Genomic DNA, 17,166 nt, shown 5'->3' on the forward strand with positions numbered 1-17,166 from the left:
CAGTTTTCATTGCTTATGGATATGCATTTCATTAAAATGCTGCAAAATATATATTGCTTATTATAAGGTGTAATTATAGGTCTCTGGCAAAGTAAAGGTCTATATTAATATGTTGTATTTGTCCAGTGTTAATAGCCTGATTTCCATTGATTTGCTGGCTACTTAAACCTCTGAACTGTATCAAAGCAGGACCACGATACACAATGTGTACCTATTCCCTGTCTTCATTTTCCAAATTTCTCATAAAACAACTTGGGGCTGTCATTTCTGCAAAACAATAGCCAGTTTTCCTGCGTGCCTGGTGCTCTACAGTTTCAAAAGCACTTTCCCCTGCTGTTTTTACTCGATTTTCATAACAAACCTGTGAGTCCAGCAGAGCTTTATGAATTCTACTTTATATATAGGAAAATAAGCCTGAAAGATTGTAATCAGTCCATAAAGGAACAGGGTAGAGATTTGAACTCAAGAATACATGACTCCAGAGTCCTGGCTTTGTCTTCTAGTCACAGGCAGGGAGAGGTGATTTCTCAGAAACCTCCCTATTAGTTAGAGTGCCTCTTTTTTGTTAAGGATCTGTATACCAAAAAGATGGTGACTGCAGCCATGAAATTAAAAGATGCTTACTCCTTGGAAGGAAGGTTATGGCCAACCTAGATAGCATATTTAAAAGCAGAGACATTACTTTGCCAACAAAAGTCCGTCTAGTCAAGGCTATGGTTTTTCCAGTGGTCATGTATGGATGTGAGAGTTGGATGGTGAAGAAAGCTGAGCGCCGCAGAATTGACGCTTTCGAACTGTGGTGTTGGAGAAGACTCTTGAGAGTCCCTTGGACTGCAAGGAGATCCAATCAATCCATCCTAAAAGAGATCAGTCCTGGGTGTTCATTGGAAGGTCTGATGTTGAAGCTGAAACTCCAATACTTTGGCCACCTCGTGTTAAGGGTTGACTCATTGGAAAAGACCCTAATTCTGGGTAGGATTGGGGGCGGGAGGAGAAGGGGACGACAGAGGATGAGATGGTTGGATGGCATCACCGACTTGATGAACATGGGTTTGGGTAGACTCCGGGAGTTGGTGATGGACAGAGAGGCCTGGCATGCTGCAATTCACGGGGTTGCAGAGAGTCGGACATGACTGAGCGACTGAACTGAACTGATACCAAAAAGAATGCTTAGGTATGCAATCAAAGCAAGGAAATGCAGTCATTTTTATCCAGGGTGCCTCTGATCCTGTTCTGATTCTTTACCTCTTCAAAATTGTCATGATAAGGTCACAAAGGAGGGTAGATTCCTTCTGAAGTTTATGTCTTTAGGAAAAAGAAAATCATCCATAGGTCACTGATGTCACTTGACACTGGTGAGAAGTATCAAGAAGTGAAGGGGAATTAGCCATGGGTGTGGATACTGGATCCACCGATTTCTAGTTGTAATACCATGGACATTCTCTCTTAAGTCTCTATGTCTTCATCTGGTAAATGGGAAGAATGAGAGTATATGCCTCTTATGGATGGCATAAAGATTGAAGAAAGCATGGTTCCTTTAAGCTACTTAGCAAAAAATGGTGTTATAGCCTCATAAATATATAATAGCTATAGTCACTATTACTTATACTAATTTTACCTTTGATATTTGGATGTTGTAATATAGGGAAATCAGACTATTGGAAATTTCTCAAGTATATTTTACCTTAGAGATCTTCCAGGTCTTTGGTTCTTCAGACCCAAAAATGATGAGTAAAGAAAATGATGAATAATATGTGTTCTGCACTCATGCCCTCTGTATCACATTTTAACTTCTGCAAAGAATGATCATATCACTTACCATGTTCCTTTCTAAAAAAATTCAATCCAATTTAACAAATGTTACCTGAGGGCCTACTATGTGTCCAGCACTGTGCTAGGCATTGGGAAGAGAGGTGGACATAACATGGTCTTCAGCCTCAAGAAGTTTTTGGGTGAATGAGGATGATGGAAACAGATGCTTAAAAATTGTGCTGCAAGGTCTATGATGGCTATATGCCCAGAATGGTATTAAAGTTATAATAGGGCCACTTAGGGAAGCCTAGAGTTTAGAAGGCAGTCAGAGGATTCCTGGGAGCATTTTGGTATTACCAGATAGCAAAGTTAAAATCAGAAGAGGTGGAAGATAACTTTGAAGAGGATTTCTGGAGCTAGGTCATGGGATCCTATTGACAAAGTGGTGGGCTTTATCTTGTAGGTTAGAAGTCACAAAACAGCATACCATAAGCCATATACATCCTAGGTAGCCCATACAGATTATCTGATATCCTGGGTCTTTTAAAAAATGAATTTACATAAATATAAAATACAACTTCACTTACAAATACCGATGGCTACCTCATGGTAAAATCATTCATCACACATTTCCAGGGAGTATCACTAACTGGAACTGAAGTATGGATGCCTGTAAAATGCTAGGCAGGTGCTTTCAGATTTTCCACAGTCCCTACCAGTCCCTTTTAATTGCCTTTGCCTAATGCACTCATTTTTGTGATGCTTGACACCTACAGGCATTCTAGACTGCTTTCTGCTTCTTCCATTGTCCATCCTTAACAAAGGTAGGAAACTGTACTTGTCAGAAAACTTGGTATCAGTTTCTTTAATGCATGGATAGTGCCTTGAGACTACAAATAGTCTGCTCCCTGGACACCAACAAGTTCATCAAATCATTTCTATCCAGGTTAAGGTCAGAGCAGGAAGAAGGAGACAGCAACTTAATAGCCAAAATATTGGTACTACTTGTTATGTCTACAAATAATGGGTAATGTCTACTTAATTCTATGTGCCAGCAATTATGCTATTAAGTTTACATGCATCATTTCAAGTAATAGTCTTATAAGAACAATTCTTTAGTATCGCTACTTTACAAATAAAGAATATGACATTTACAAATGTTGATAGAATAGTCAAAGTTGGACTACCTTAAACATACTCTTAAACAGTCTGTATTGCTGCATGCAGGTAGTATAATATTTCTAAGTGGCATTATGAGTAGGAAAAGTAAGGTAAAATAGGAAGAATATGATGGAGTACATATACTAGGATGTATAATGTATCTTATACTATATTTTTATATGTTCAAAAAATTATCTTTTAGTCTAATTAAAATCTACTCAAGGAAAGCCTATGAAGAATTGCCTAAAAGTTGTCCATATCAAGCTGCCATTCAGGTATAGGTCTCAGTCTAATACTTGACAAGACCTGCAGCTAAAAGGAAACGGAGTAATAGTGATCTACTAATTTTGTCAACACATTTGGAAAGATTTTCTCCTTAAATAACAAATAAACAGAAAGACCAGTTTTAATAACTTTTTGGAAAATTACAGGATAAAGAAAAGGGAACTTTGTCTGGAAGACTCAGAAGAATGGAAAGCTTATCACAAGTTTATAAACAAGTTGATATAAGAATAAAGAAATACATAGAACAGTCTTACGGACTCTGAGGGAGAAGGTGAGGGTGGGACGTTCTGGGACAATAGCATTGAAACATGTATATTATCATATGTGAAACAGAACACCATTCCATGTTCGATGCATGAGACAAATGCTCAGGGCTGGGTCAATGGGATGACCCAGAGGGATGGGATGGGGAGGGAGGTGGGAGGGGGGTTCAGGATGGGGAACACATGTAAACCCATGGCTGATTCATGTCAATGTATGGCAAAAACCACTACAATATTGTAAAGTAATTAGCCCCCAACTAAAATAAATAAATTTATTAAAAAAAAAAAAACGAATAAAGAAATAGTGCCTCTTGGAAACAGAAGCATATCATCATAATAAGGTAACATAAACTGAGAGAAACAATATTAGGATAAGCTGAAAATACAGTTAAGTGTTGTAAAAGATGATAAGGAAACTAAAAAAGCAAGACCAAAAACTGCAGTTGCACAATTAAAATAATTTGTGGGGGAAAAAAAGAAGGAAGAGTCAGAAATCATTCTTCCTGAATGACAGCTTATATAGTTCCAACTGACTTACTGCTGAGAAAAAGAAAATGGGCAAAATATTTACAAAGCTTAAAAAATACACATTTGTACACATACAAAGTGGTAAGATATAATATCAAGAAAAACAACAAATATCCAGAATAAAGCATATAAAGACAAAAGAATGAAAATACAGAAAAATGTGTAACAAACATATGAGTCCAATAAGGAAGTCTAACATGCATATGATTGGAAACCCAGAAGGAGAGGAGAAAGGGGAAAAAAGGCAAAAAGCAATACAAATTTCCAAAAAATAGTAAAGAAATTGAGCCATCAATTCCAGAAGTCCTATAAACATCATAAAGGAAGAATATAAAGAAAACTATACTGAAAAATATCATAAAAACTGCTAAAACTAAGAACAAAGATAAAAATCTTAAGGAAAAAAGGGAAGTGGGGAAGGCATATTATCTTCTGAAGAGTAACAATAAGACAGATAGCTGATTTATCAATAGAAACTATAGAAAGCAGAAAACAAGGGAATGGTATCTTTAAAGTGCTGAAAGAAAATGAGAGACAATCTAAAATGTTAACACAGAAAAAAAAATCCCTTCAAGAATTAATGTGAATTTAAGAAATATTCAAACAAACACAAACTAAGGGAATTCATCACCAGCAAAGCAGCTCTAATGAAACACTAAAAAGAGTTATTCAACACCAATGAAATATTTGCCACATGGAAGCTAAGAAATGCAAGAATGAATAAAGAATATCAGAAAATTGTAAATATGTGGGTAAATGTAATTGCAACATATACACAGAATTTATAGGAAACTTTTACAAAACAATGAGAAAAAAGACAATCCAGTAGGAATATGTACACCATTCTTTAACCAGTCCCATATGAAAGTCTTCTGTGGCCAAAAACCACGTGAAAGTGTTCATCCTCATTAGTAATCATGTGGTATGGATTGAAATAAAAACAAAGTACAACTAAATGCTCACCAGAGTACTAAAATTAAAAGACTGACAATACTGAATTGATAGCAAAGCTGTGAAAAAAACAGAAGCTCTCATAGGCAATTGGTGGAAGTTAAATTACTATAGTTAAGTTAAATCACTAGAATTAAATTATTAGAGTTATCAAAATTGAAAATTAATATGCCTTATGGCACAGCAATTCCACTTCTTATATTTATATCAGATAGAAATATCAGCATGTGGTCACCAAAAGACGTTCTCAAGAAGTTTCTTAGGAGCATCATTTGTAAAAATCCCAAGCTTGAAACAACCCAAATGCTCACCAACAGCAGAATAAATAAATTGTGGTACTGTTACTCAATAGGGTACTGTAGATTAAGCGGTTCAGCAAATTATAGCCCATGGGCCAAATCTGACCCACTGCCTGTTTTTGCAAATATATCTTATTAGAACACAGTCAATCTCATTCTTTTATATATTGCTAATAACTTGTTTCATGCTATAACAGAGTTGAGTTATTGCAGTAAAGACCATCTGGTCTTCAAAGCCAATTAAAAAAAAAAAATATGTTGCCTTTACAGAAGAAGTTTGCTAATCCCTTCTGTAGGTCAGTGAACATAAATGTTCATAAATGTTTATAATGGACTACAACTATGTTTATTAACATGTATGAATATTACAAATAAAATCTTAAGCAAAAAGAAACCACCCCTTCCCAAGAAAAAAATGATACAGATAACATTCTTCAAACAGTGTTTCTGAGCTCCTTTCTCTACCTCTCTTAGAATTTTCTCTGTGTTAAAATTTAACTCTGTCCTTCCAGTTGCCCAGGACAAGAATCTACATTCTCACATCCAATCTATCTGAAAGTTTTATTAGTTTTTTAATGTACCTTACCTTTGAGGTACATTAAGTGTTCAACCACATCACCACTTCTTCCCTCATCATTCTGGTTCATGGCACCATCACCTCTCAACAGAACTATGGCAATAACCTCACTGGTGTCTCTCCTTCTGCCCTGGCCCTATTCACAGCAGATAGAGTCATTCTATTAAAAAGCAAATCAGGCTTCCCTGTTAGCTGAGTGGTTAAGAATCCTCCTTGCAATGCAGAGGACACTGGTTGGATCCCTGGTCTCGAAAGATTCCACAGGCCTAGGAGCAGCTAAGCCTGTGAGTCACAACTACTGAGCCCATTCTCTAGAGCCAGTGCTCAGCAGCAAAGAAGGAACTACAATGAGAGCCTGCACATCACAATTAGATAATAGCCCTGCTCACTGCAACTAGAGAAAGCCCATGTGCAGCAATGAAGACCCAACACAACCAAAAAAAATAACTAACTAGATGAATAAATTTTTTTAAAAAATCAGCTCATGCTACTTCTTTGCTCATAACTTTTCACTGGCTTGTCTTCTTAGAGCAACTGCTAAGATTCTTACTCTTACTATCTCTTCACATGGCCTTACATAACCTGGCTTTGTATTACCCCAGTGGCCTCATCTCCTGTTACTCCCCTCAACCCCTCCCCTCCCCCCACCCTTGCTCACTCTCGTTCACTCTAGACCAGGCACACCGGTCTCTGCTCTTCTTTGAAACCATGGTAGTCAAGGTCACTGAACTTGGCTGTTGTTCTGGCCTGTCCGTTCTTTTAGATATCCCTTTGGTTCACTCCCTCACCTACTTCAGATCTTTACTCAAATGTTTCCTTCTTTGGGCTTCCCTGGTGGCTGAGATGGTAAAGAATCTGTCTGCAATGTGACAGACCCAGGTTCGATCCCTGGCTCTGGAAGATCCCCTGGAGAAGGGAATGATTACCCACTTCAGGATTCTGGCCTGGAAAATCCCATGGACAGAGGAGCCTGGTGAGGTATAGTCCGTGGGGTCGCAAAGAGTTGGGCAAGACTGAGCAACTAACACTTTCGCTTTTCCTTCTTGGTAAGATCTTGCTTTCCCTTCCTATTTAAAAATGCAACTTTCCACATTCCTGGCATTCACTTACCTTCCTTATTTAGCTCCAAATTATTTACAAATGTCTGAAATACTCTATTTTCTTTTGCAGTCTCCACAAAGGTGGGAATTTTTGCTTCTCTTATTCACTCTTGTAGTCTAAACACTTACGACAACGTGTGGCACAGAGTAACACTTAATTAATGTCTGTCTTCTAAAGAAATAAACTGAGGAGTTCTGAAATTCTCAGGAAAAAAAATAAAAAGTGAGAAAAATAAGAGAAATGAAAAATACGGAAGACAGAGAAAGGAGTTTTACTTAAACATAACTAGTGTTCACAAGGAAAAAAATCAGAGTAACTACAACATGCTGCTGCTGCTGCTGCTAAGTCGCTTCAGTCGTGTCCGACTCTGTGCGACCGCACAGACGGCAGCCCACCAGGCTCCGCCGTCCCTGGGATTCTCCAGGCAAGAATACTGGAGTGGGTTGCCATTTCCTTCTCCAGTGCATGAAAGGGAAAAGTAAAAGTGAAGTCGCTCAGTCATGTCCGACTCTTAGCGATCCTACGGACTGTAGCCTACCAGGCTCCTCCATCCATGGGATTTTCCAGGCAAGAGTACTGGAGTGGGGCGCCATTGCCTTCTCCAACTACAACATAGGCATCAACAATATAATTTTTAAAAATCCTGATAAGTAATTAGAGTAGAAAGTAAAGACAAAAGGGTTCTTGCTGCTCTGATGAAGTCAGTAGAAAAGAACTGACAAAAACATACCTCAGCAAAATTATGATGGATCAGAATAAAGGAAACTGTGACAAGTACTCAGGTAAGGGGAAAATTATAAAAAGATAAAGAAAACAGGTTATCAAACACATACACACATACACATCAGTCTGGCTTAGACTTCATTATATCAGAAGTTAGGATGTAAGGAGTGATAACTGATAGATTTTAATGGAAGAGGTTTGGATTCAAAGTCTTTATATACATCCCAGGTATCTTTCAAGTATGTGACAATGAAAACATATTCTCAGATGTGCAAAAACATAGAGATATGCCACCTGTGTATTTTTTTGAAAGAAATTACCTGAAGAGATGCTCTGACTACAAAAGAAATTCAAATTTAAACAAAATCAAGAATGGATAGGCAACAAGTTAAACATACTACTATATTTTGTTTTTTATCATCAAGTGCCTAATATTGAAGAAAGAATATATGGAACAGCAGAAGGAACGTACTATGAAACATCTGGATGTAATCCCAGCTCTCTCACTAATTAACTTTGTGACTTTGGGCAATCAGTCCAACTCTTTGAGTCTTAATTTCTTTATACCTAACTCTCACAGGTGGGGTAAGCTAGATGAAATTAGATAATGGATGTAAATGAGATTAGTAAACAACTCTAAAAATGTTAATATTTATTATTGCTCACTTAAGGGTTTATTCAGCTTCCAGGTGAATTATCAGAGTAGTTTTATTATATGTGTCACCTCCCCTCCCCCCAGCATCCATATGCTACCTCTCCATGTGATGGCATTAGGAGGTGGGGAGTTTGGAAGGTAATTAGGTTATAAGGGTGGAGCCCTTATCAATGGTATTGGTTTCCTTATACAAAGAGACAAGAGAGCTTGGCCTTGCTCTCTGCTCTCTGCCATGTGAGGATATGGCAAGAATCCTGAAGCAGGCTTTCACTCGACACCAGATCTGCAGGCTTCTTGATCTTGGACTTCCCACCCTTCAGAACGGTGGGAAAAGAATGTCAGTTGTTTAAACCACCCAGTCTATGGTATTCCTCCATAGTAGCCTGAACAGACTGTGACAGCCTTTCAGTGAATAAAAGATTTGTTATAGAACAGTGAAGACAGCTCACTGTATTTGGAAACATAAATCTTTTTATTATAGGTCTCAGTTACCATAGTCCAGATCTAGCTACATAATGACAGATGTTGCTTCCTTTTATAGAATTCTATGGGCTTCCCTGATGGCTCAGTGGTAAAGAATCTGCCTGCCAATGCAGGAGACAAAGGTTCGATCCCTGAGTTGGGAAGATTCCCTAGAGAAGGAAATGGCAACCCACTCCAGTATTCTTGCCTGGGGAATCCCATGGACAGAGGAGTTCTGTGGGCTGCAGTCCATGGAGTTGCAGAGAGTTGGACATGACTTAGTGACTAAACAACAACAGAATTGTTGTTGAATTCTGTAGAACTGTATCTCATCCTCAAGTCTTTGTGATCTCCTATATTAATCAGTTGGATTACTCTCTTAATAGAAGCTAGAGTCTGTATCCTGAGCTCATTTCTTACGTCCTTTCGTTCTGACCAGAGCTGCCTTGATCTTGTGTTTTCAAATTCCTTTTCTGCATGAAGGCTTTCCACCTGTCTCCAGATATCCACCATCTCTGGTCAGTCCCTTTAAATCTTTTAGTGTGAATTACACAAGCACATGATTTACAGGTTGATTATATTTAGGACTGTGATTTTAGGATTCTGTTGGTTTCATTTTTCATAAACATTTATGTTGGAATTCCATGAAAATCTCTCCAATGGTAAAACAATATAGCATTACAAAGGAAAAGGAAGTAAAAATTTTGTGTACCGTATGATCTACACCCTTTAAAAATGGTAGCAAAAAGATTAAAAAGAATTGGTCTTGAGAATGGTAATGTCTTGGGAGTTGAAATATCAAGTTATTTCAGAAAATTGACTTTATGAAGCAGTGGTTCCCTGAGATATTCCAGCTTGTCAAAATAGTCAAGAAATTCTACAAGTGAAGCCGTCATCTCAGAAATTCACATTGCAAGTAAAATTATTAAGTCACATGATAAATAATTTAGTGAAAAAAATGCTGTTTTTTTTTGTTTTTTTTGTTTTTTTACCTCAGATTCACAAACTTATTTGGAAGGAGAATTCTTTAAATTCATCATCAAATACAATTCCCTGGAACACACTTTGGAAACTAAACATTCTAAAATGTCCCCAGTAGACATAAAGTATTTACAGATTTTCTTCTTTTCTCTTTTTTAAGAAAGTAACATACCCTCTTCTGAACCAATAAAACAATGTAAAATTGTATTTAAAAATTAATGATCTTATCCCATAACGTTTTCATTTCTGTCTCCCAAGGAAACACATTAACAAATTGATGTGCATTAACTCGTTTCTTTTCCTGAAGAACAAGTGTATATGCTCATATGCACAAATGCTTAGGGCTAATGATATTCTGTTAGACATCAGTCTTTTACAAAAGTAATATCATATTCACGTTATTCTGCAATTTACAATTTTCACCTAAATATAGCTATGTCCCATTTAGAGATATATGATATATATATATATATATATATATATATATATATATATAAATACATGTATTGGAGAAGGCAATGGCAGCCCACTCCAGTATTCTTGCCTGGAGAATCCCATGGACAGAAGAGCCTGGCGAGCTACAGGCCATGGGGTTGCAAAGAGTTGGACACGACTGAGCGACTCACACACACACACACACATTCTCTAGTATAGGCCATTCTCAAACATAGGCCGTTCCTCTTCACCCTGTTTTGACCTGACTCTCTTTGACAAGTCTTCTCTTCATCAAGTCCCTCTTACAAAGAAGACCTTACTTTGCTCAGGTTCTGACACCCCATACCAAGCCACTCCTCAACAGGTTTGCCTCCCTCACCCTGCTTGGGATCTCACTGTCAATATCGCCTCCCCTCTCGTCCTGTATGGACACCTACCTCACCTTGCTCTTGTTCTGATGTTCCATGCAGCATCCTCCTCACTACTGTCTAGTTGCTCTGTCTAAACTGATGGCTTTACAACTACATCATTCAGAGAAGGTACATAAAAGGAAAGGATAACATGTGAAAAAGAGGGCATATTTCCTGGAGAGCAGATGTTTAACATGTGTTCTATTTCTTCACTACATGTGTGTATGCTACCTTCTGGGTAATTTCCTTGATTTTATGTTTCTCTTCTTTGATACTTTCTTCAGCTATGTCTCTCATGTTAGCTCTTATATTTGTTGCATTGTTTGATTTTCAATTTATTGAACAACCAGTGGGGCTGAGTACATTTTATTATGCTTGTAATACTTACTGAATTTTTCTCTTATGAAATGTAAGCCTGCTCATGGTATTGCTAACCTATGTTTGTCGCCCAAATTTCTATTGAGTATAACAACATTCTAACAGTGGTTCTCTCTGAATCATTGCATTCTTGATTTTATTGAATTATTTATGTGTCTATTTCCTAAATGTTATTTAATACTACATTACATTCAGCACCAGAAGATCAGTTTCAGAGCAACTAAAAAGTAGTTCTGTGATTTATGTATGAATGTATGTTGTCATTGTTGTTTAGTTGCTCAGTCACATCCAATTCTTTTGTGACCCCGTGGACTGTAGCCTGCCAGGCTCCTCTGTCCATGGTATTTTCCAGGCAAGAATACTGAAGTGGATTGCCATTTTTCCTCCAGGGGATCTTCCTGACCCAGGGATAGAACCTGTGTCTCTTGCATTGCAGGTGGATTCTTTACCGCTGATACACAGCCCGTGTGTGTGTGTGAGTGTGTGTGTGTGTGTGTGTGTGTGTGAGTGTGTGTGTGTGTGTGTGTGTGTGTGTGTGTATTTTACCATAAAATGGCAAATGGTGAGAAATGAGATGGGATGAGAGTGATGTTTTCTCTCCTGACTAACTGGATTATCCAGGTAGGACCCATTTCCTCCATAAGCTCCCATATTTCTTCTTCAAACCCAGTAATTTATTTCTGTTACTGTTTTTGAGTAATAATTAAAGCCACTGAAATATTTTACATCTGGGAATGGAGGAGGGTTAATTTTCATGAAGTCTTAGGAGAAAGCTGCTGTCAGATTGCCAGTGAAATGTAAGCCTGCTCATGGAAGGTATTACTTTATTTCAAGAATTCAGTTTCTTGCCCCTTGTATTTAATAGATTAATTTTGTTTTTATTGTTTTGTTGCCAACACCATCCTCAATATTTGTAGTTGCATGCTGTTCAAAAAAGGATTAATCTTACAGAAGAACATCACTAAGCTTTAAAAGCAGAGGTGTTATGGAATTGAGAGGGATGACAAGCCACTCTTAAGGCTCCAACTGAGATGATCAATTTTAATCTACTTATTTTACATCCTTTTCTTCTTGCTTGCTTCACTGTCCTGTCATCTCTACAGGTATCTTTGTAGATTATAAACTTTTGCTTGATATATAACTCAAATCTTGAAGGTGATTTTAGCTAAAAATAACTCGAGCAACATGGAGACTATGTGCTACATACTATGCTCCTGGGAAGTCAAGGATCAGTTTTGGGAGCCAAAAGGGCGAAAAGACAAGGAAAGAACAGGGCATTAACACCAGACACACCTGAGTCTTAGCCCTACTTAAGACTGCCTCTAGAAGCCACAGTTTCCTCATCTATAAAATACTGACTGTAATTAACTGATTAATTCGTTAACTCAATAAGCATTTATTGAGCACCTACTGTGTGTCGGTAACGTGAACCACTTAAAAATATTAAATCAGAAGACAAAGCCACATTTTTGAAAGTTGATCAATACCAATTTTCTTCCCATATGTAAGAAGCTTGTACAGAGTACATTGTATTATACATGTCCAGATTCCTGATGATAACTTTAAACTGAAGTTACCCCATTACTGGTCCATTAACTTCGGCCTTTGTCATGAAAAGCAATTATCGCATTACTTGCAAATTGACTTGTGAGTGTAATAACTAATAACATTCACCACCCTGTAAATCCAGGAGAGAAATGATGCAGAATATAATTGAGATATTCTATAATTTATCTAGTGGCCATTGACGAGTGAGTGCAAATACCTTATGCTTGAGAAAGAACTCAATATTTAAAATCCTAATAATCATCTTTGTCATTTCAGATGAGATATTTTAAACTGAGATCTGGAATGGTAAAAGAATCAAAATCGTACAATCAGTGCTTCAGTTAATTACTCTATTCTATATTGTGATAAACAACAAAATAGCTCAGATTCATATATTCCACACACACACATACCTAGAGCTCCTTAAATGGTGGCATATTTCCTTGGGAATTGAGAAGGAGTGACGGTTAAGAACAAGCTCCATTTATAGTCACTGTATTTGCCATAGTCCTCCACTGATCAAAATATATAGTTTGCTATCTTAAAATGATGGCTATTTTTGTTATTCCAAGTATAAAATTATATCAGAATATTAATCCGGTGTTTTCTCCAAACATGTGCTCTGGAGAATTACTGATATAGCTAAGTCTAGGTTTTTTTAAATCCATAAGTTGAAGCCAGGAGAGGGGACACAATTTTCCCAAAGTACACCCAGCTTGTTGACAGAGTCAGAATAAGACATAGGTTTCTTTTCTTCCAGTCAAGTGCCACTCATTCTGCCTTCTTTAGAATCAAGGGGAATGATAACAGGGTCTAAAATAAAGCCTATCTCAACTTTAGAAGTTTTCTTCGATTAATTGAATCAGTGGGCTTGAGGCTTCTTGGGAATCATTTCGTTAGACCTGGGCTAGAAATAGCCTATCCCTTGGCTGAAATAGGTTACATTCAAATTGATATGCTTTCCCCAATGTGCAATTAGGAAAGAACAGAGACCTACTTTTGTAAATGTTGTTAAGGGAACATGGAGCAGGTGTGTCATTTCTCTAGGTCAGTCATATTCCTGAAATCTCTCTTTGTCTGGACGTCTATGGTTTTTCTTAATTGCCAGGAGTAATTCTCCTGGTGGCAGCTGAGGACTGCTTCGGATGAAAAGACAGATTCAGAGGGCTATAGACAGATTCACAGGGCTATAGAAAGGAGACACCTGGCATTATTCTCTACACTGGCTGTTCAGGCTTCACAATCACCCTGCATGCCAGGCAGTGTCATTCTGTCATGTATTCATCCATCCATTCCCCTAATAGATCGTTATTAGCATCTGCTCTGTGCCAGTACCACGGATACTGTAGCGATACAGAAGAAAATAGACATTATTCCTGAATTTGTGGACCTCACTCTCTAGCACAATAGTCGGATGATAATGACTAATTAAATATAATTATCAATATCAGCTCCATTTTAAAGATGAAGAACCTGAAGTTTATTCCATTGATGTGATTTACACTTTACACCTATATTCACCCATCAATCAGGAGAGTTCGAAATCCACAGCTTGACCATGTTCCACCCATTGCCTCTTAGCTGTATGCTTCCAGAGAGGGTGTGTGAATGTGTGAAGTCTCAAGGGAAAATGTCCTTTCAGAAAACAGAGGGCTGAGGCTTCATCAGTAAAAGCAGACAAATACAAAGGATCAACAGCCTGAGGGGCACCCCGAAGGAGGACATACCATTTTTTCAAACAGAACTCCTCAAATAACCCTTTAACTTTGAACAAATATATAATAGCATGTATCTGCCATTATTCTACGGCTTCCCAGGTGGCTCGGTGTTAAGAATCCATCCACCAATACAGGAGATGTGAGTTGGATCCCTGGGTGGGGAAGATCCCCTGGAGGAGCAAATGGCAACCCACTCCAGCATTCTTGCCTGGAGAATCCCATGGACAGAGGAGCCTGGAGGGCTATACATTCCCTGCAGTCACATAGACTTGGACGTGACTGAGCATGAGCATTTAGCATTATCATTATTCTATCCTACAGAATAGTTTCACTGCCCTAAAAATCCTCTGTGCTCTGCTGATTCATCCCTCCCCATAAACCTTGGCAACAATTCATCCTTTTATTGTTGTCATAGTGGTATCATTTCCCAGAATGTCCCATGTTGGGATTAGACAGTGTCTAGTTGTATATTGTCACCCTGCTTATTTAACTTATATGCGGAGTACATCATGAGAAACGCTGGGCTGGAAGAAACACAAGCTGGAATCAAGATTGCGGGGAGAAACATCAATAACCTCAGATATGCAGATGATACCACCCTTATGGCAGAAAGTGAAGAAGAACTAAAGAGCCTCTTGATGAAAGTGAAAGAGGAGAGTGGAAAAAGTTGGCTTAAAGCTCAACATTCAGAAAACTAAGATCATGGCATCTGGTCCCATCACCTCATGGGAAATAGACGGGGAAACAGTGCAAACAGTGTCAGACTTTATTTTGGGGGGCTCCGAAATCATTGCTGATGGTGATTGCAGCCGTGAAATTAAAAGATGCTTACTCCTTGGAAGGAAGGTTATGACCAACCTAGATAGCATATTGAAAAGCAGAGATATTACCGTGCCAACAAAGGTCCGTCTAGTCAGGCTATGGTTTTTCCAGTAGTCATGTATGGATATGAGAGTTGGATGGTGAAGAAAGCTGAGCGCCGAAGAATTGATGCTTTTGAACTGTGGTGTTGGAGAAGACTCTTGAGAGTCCCTTGGACTGCAAGAAGATCTAACCAGTCCATCCTAAAGGAGATCAGCCCTGGGTGTTCATTGGAAGGACTGATGTTGAAGCTGAAACTCCAATACTTTGGCCACCTCATGCAAAGAGTTGACTCATTGGAAAAGACCCAAATGCTGGGAAGGATTGGGGGCAGGAGGAGAAGGGGACGACAGAGGATGAGATGGCTGGATGGCATCACCAACTCGATGGACATAGGTTTGGGTAGACTCCGGCAGTTGGTGATGGACAGGGAGGCCTGGCGTGCTGTGATTCATGGGGTCGCAAAGAGTCGGACACGACTGAGCGACTGAACTGAACTGAACTGAGCCTTTGCAAATTGGCTTTCTTTTACTTAGTAATACACATTTAAGTTTCCTCTATGTCTTTTCATGGCTTGGTAGCTCATTTTCTTTTTAGTGCTGTATAATATTCCATTATTATTGGAATTCCAATAATAGTCTGGTTGTGTAACTGCACAATTTTAGTTCTCTTTTCCCCAACAATTATTTTTTATGATTTGTAACATAGGCTTAGTTAGCTAAAGCAGGTAAAAACACAAGCATTAAAAAGGAAAAACAATCTGAAAAGGGAGGGTGCTAGTATCTCTAAAGACATACTTTATGTATTATGCAATTTCTCTGAGTCTCCATCTTCTCACCTGTAAAATGCCTATGCTGATAGTCAGCTCACTCTGCTTTTGTGAATAATAAGTGAGTTGATATATGACGGCACTAGGAGGATGCTAGGCACAGGTGCTTCTACCTGCCTTTCTGAGCCTAAAATGCAATCCATAGCAATTTTCTTCCAGACTGTGATTGAGGTATATAGCTACATGATGTTTTTCTGGGATAAAGAAAGATCTGTCTGCCTCATAGATTGAGTATCTGCCAGACTAATATTCTGGAGACCATGTTTTGGGGAAGCAGCAAACTTATTGCACAGTTTCTCAAATTTACATAAAAGTACATTTTCTTCCGTTTACTTTGTTCTTGTTGGTTAGTGGCTAAGTTGTGTCTGACTGTTTGCGACCCCATGGACTGTAGCCCACCAGGCTCTTCTGTCCATGGATTCTTCAGGCAAGAATACTAAAGTGGATTGCCATTTCCTTCTTCAGGGGCTCTTCCCAACCTAGGGATCAAACCCGCATCTCCCACATTGGCAGGCAGATTCTTTACCAATGAGCCCCCAGGGAAGCCCAGTTTACTCATTGGTTGCTTTTATCCAGACACTTACACGTCTGTGTCCCCTGGTAGGCTGAGCTTCTGGAAATCCCCTACTGTATTTTGTTCCTCCTCTTGTCTGTGGCAACAAGTCTCCTACATATTAGATGTCCAGTAAATGCTTGCTGAACAAAGAAATCAGATTATCAGAATCTAATGCAGACAATATGCAAATCTTAAAAACATCCCTTTTTACCCCTTCCTCTAATGTAGGGTCTCTCAACTTCACTGCTATTGACATGCTGGGTGGGATAATTCTTTGTTGTGTGTTGTAGGATGTTCAACAACATTGTAGGATGTTTGCCCAGTAGATGTCAATAGCATTTGCCCCCCCCTCCACCTAAATTGTGACAATCAAAAGTGTCTCCAGATATTGCTAGATATCCCCTGGGGGCAGAATGCCCTTGCTTGAGAATTACTAGTCTAAGATAACGTGATGACTATCTCCCTCACCACAAATTCCCAATTAAATGTTTATCCTCTCCACAAAATGCCTTTACTTCTTCTTCTTATATATAGTAGTATCCCAAGGCTCCCAGCGACTCAGGCTAACAACCTCAGAGGCATCTCTAACTTCTTTTTGCTGATATTTTTCTCACATCAAATCCATAGTTAAGTCTTGAAGGCTCTACGCTCCAGTTGCCAGACAAAAATACAGGACACCCAGTTAAATCTGAA

General features: G+C 38.5%; 1 protein-coding gene across 9 annotated transcripts in view; it reads left to right on the top strand.

Moving 5' to 3' along the window:
- The window catches only part of LOC145511219 (uncharacterized), a 321,565-nt gene that overhangs the window by 270,270 nt on the left and 34,129 nt on the right, over nucleotides 1-17,166 (top strand). For 2 of the 9 annotated variants that reach the window (XR_014057646.1, XR_014057660.1), the window contains one exon: nucleotides 2,529-2,576. The exons of the other annotated variants lie outside the window; for them this stretch is intronic. The gene's annotated coding sequence lies outside the window, so the exon portion shown is untranslated. Of the gene's footprint in view, nucleotides 1-2,528; nucleotides 2,577-17,166 lie in introns of those variants that run through there. 9 annotated transcript variants of the gene reach the window in all.

Source organism: Giraffa tippelskirchi, chromosome 6, assembly GCF_054371585.1.
Source record: "Giraffa tippelskirchi isolate mGirTip1 chromosome 6, T2T-mGirTip1v1.2.pri, whole genome shotgun sequence".
Lineage (NCBI taxonomy): Eukaryota > Metazoa > Chordata > Mammalia > Artiodactyla > Giraffidae > Giraffa > Giraffa tippelskirchi.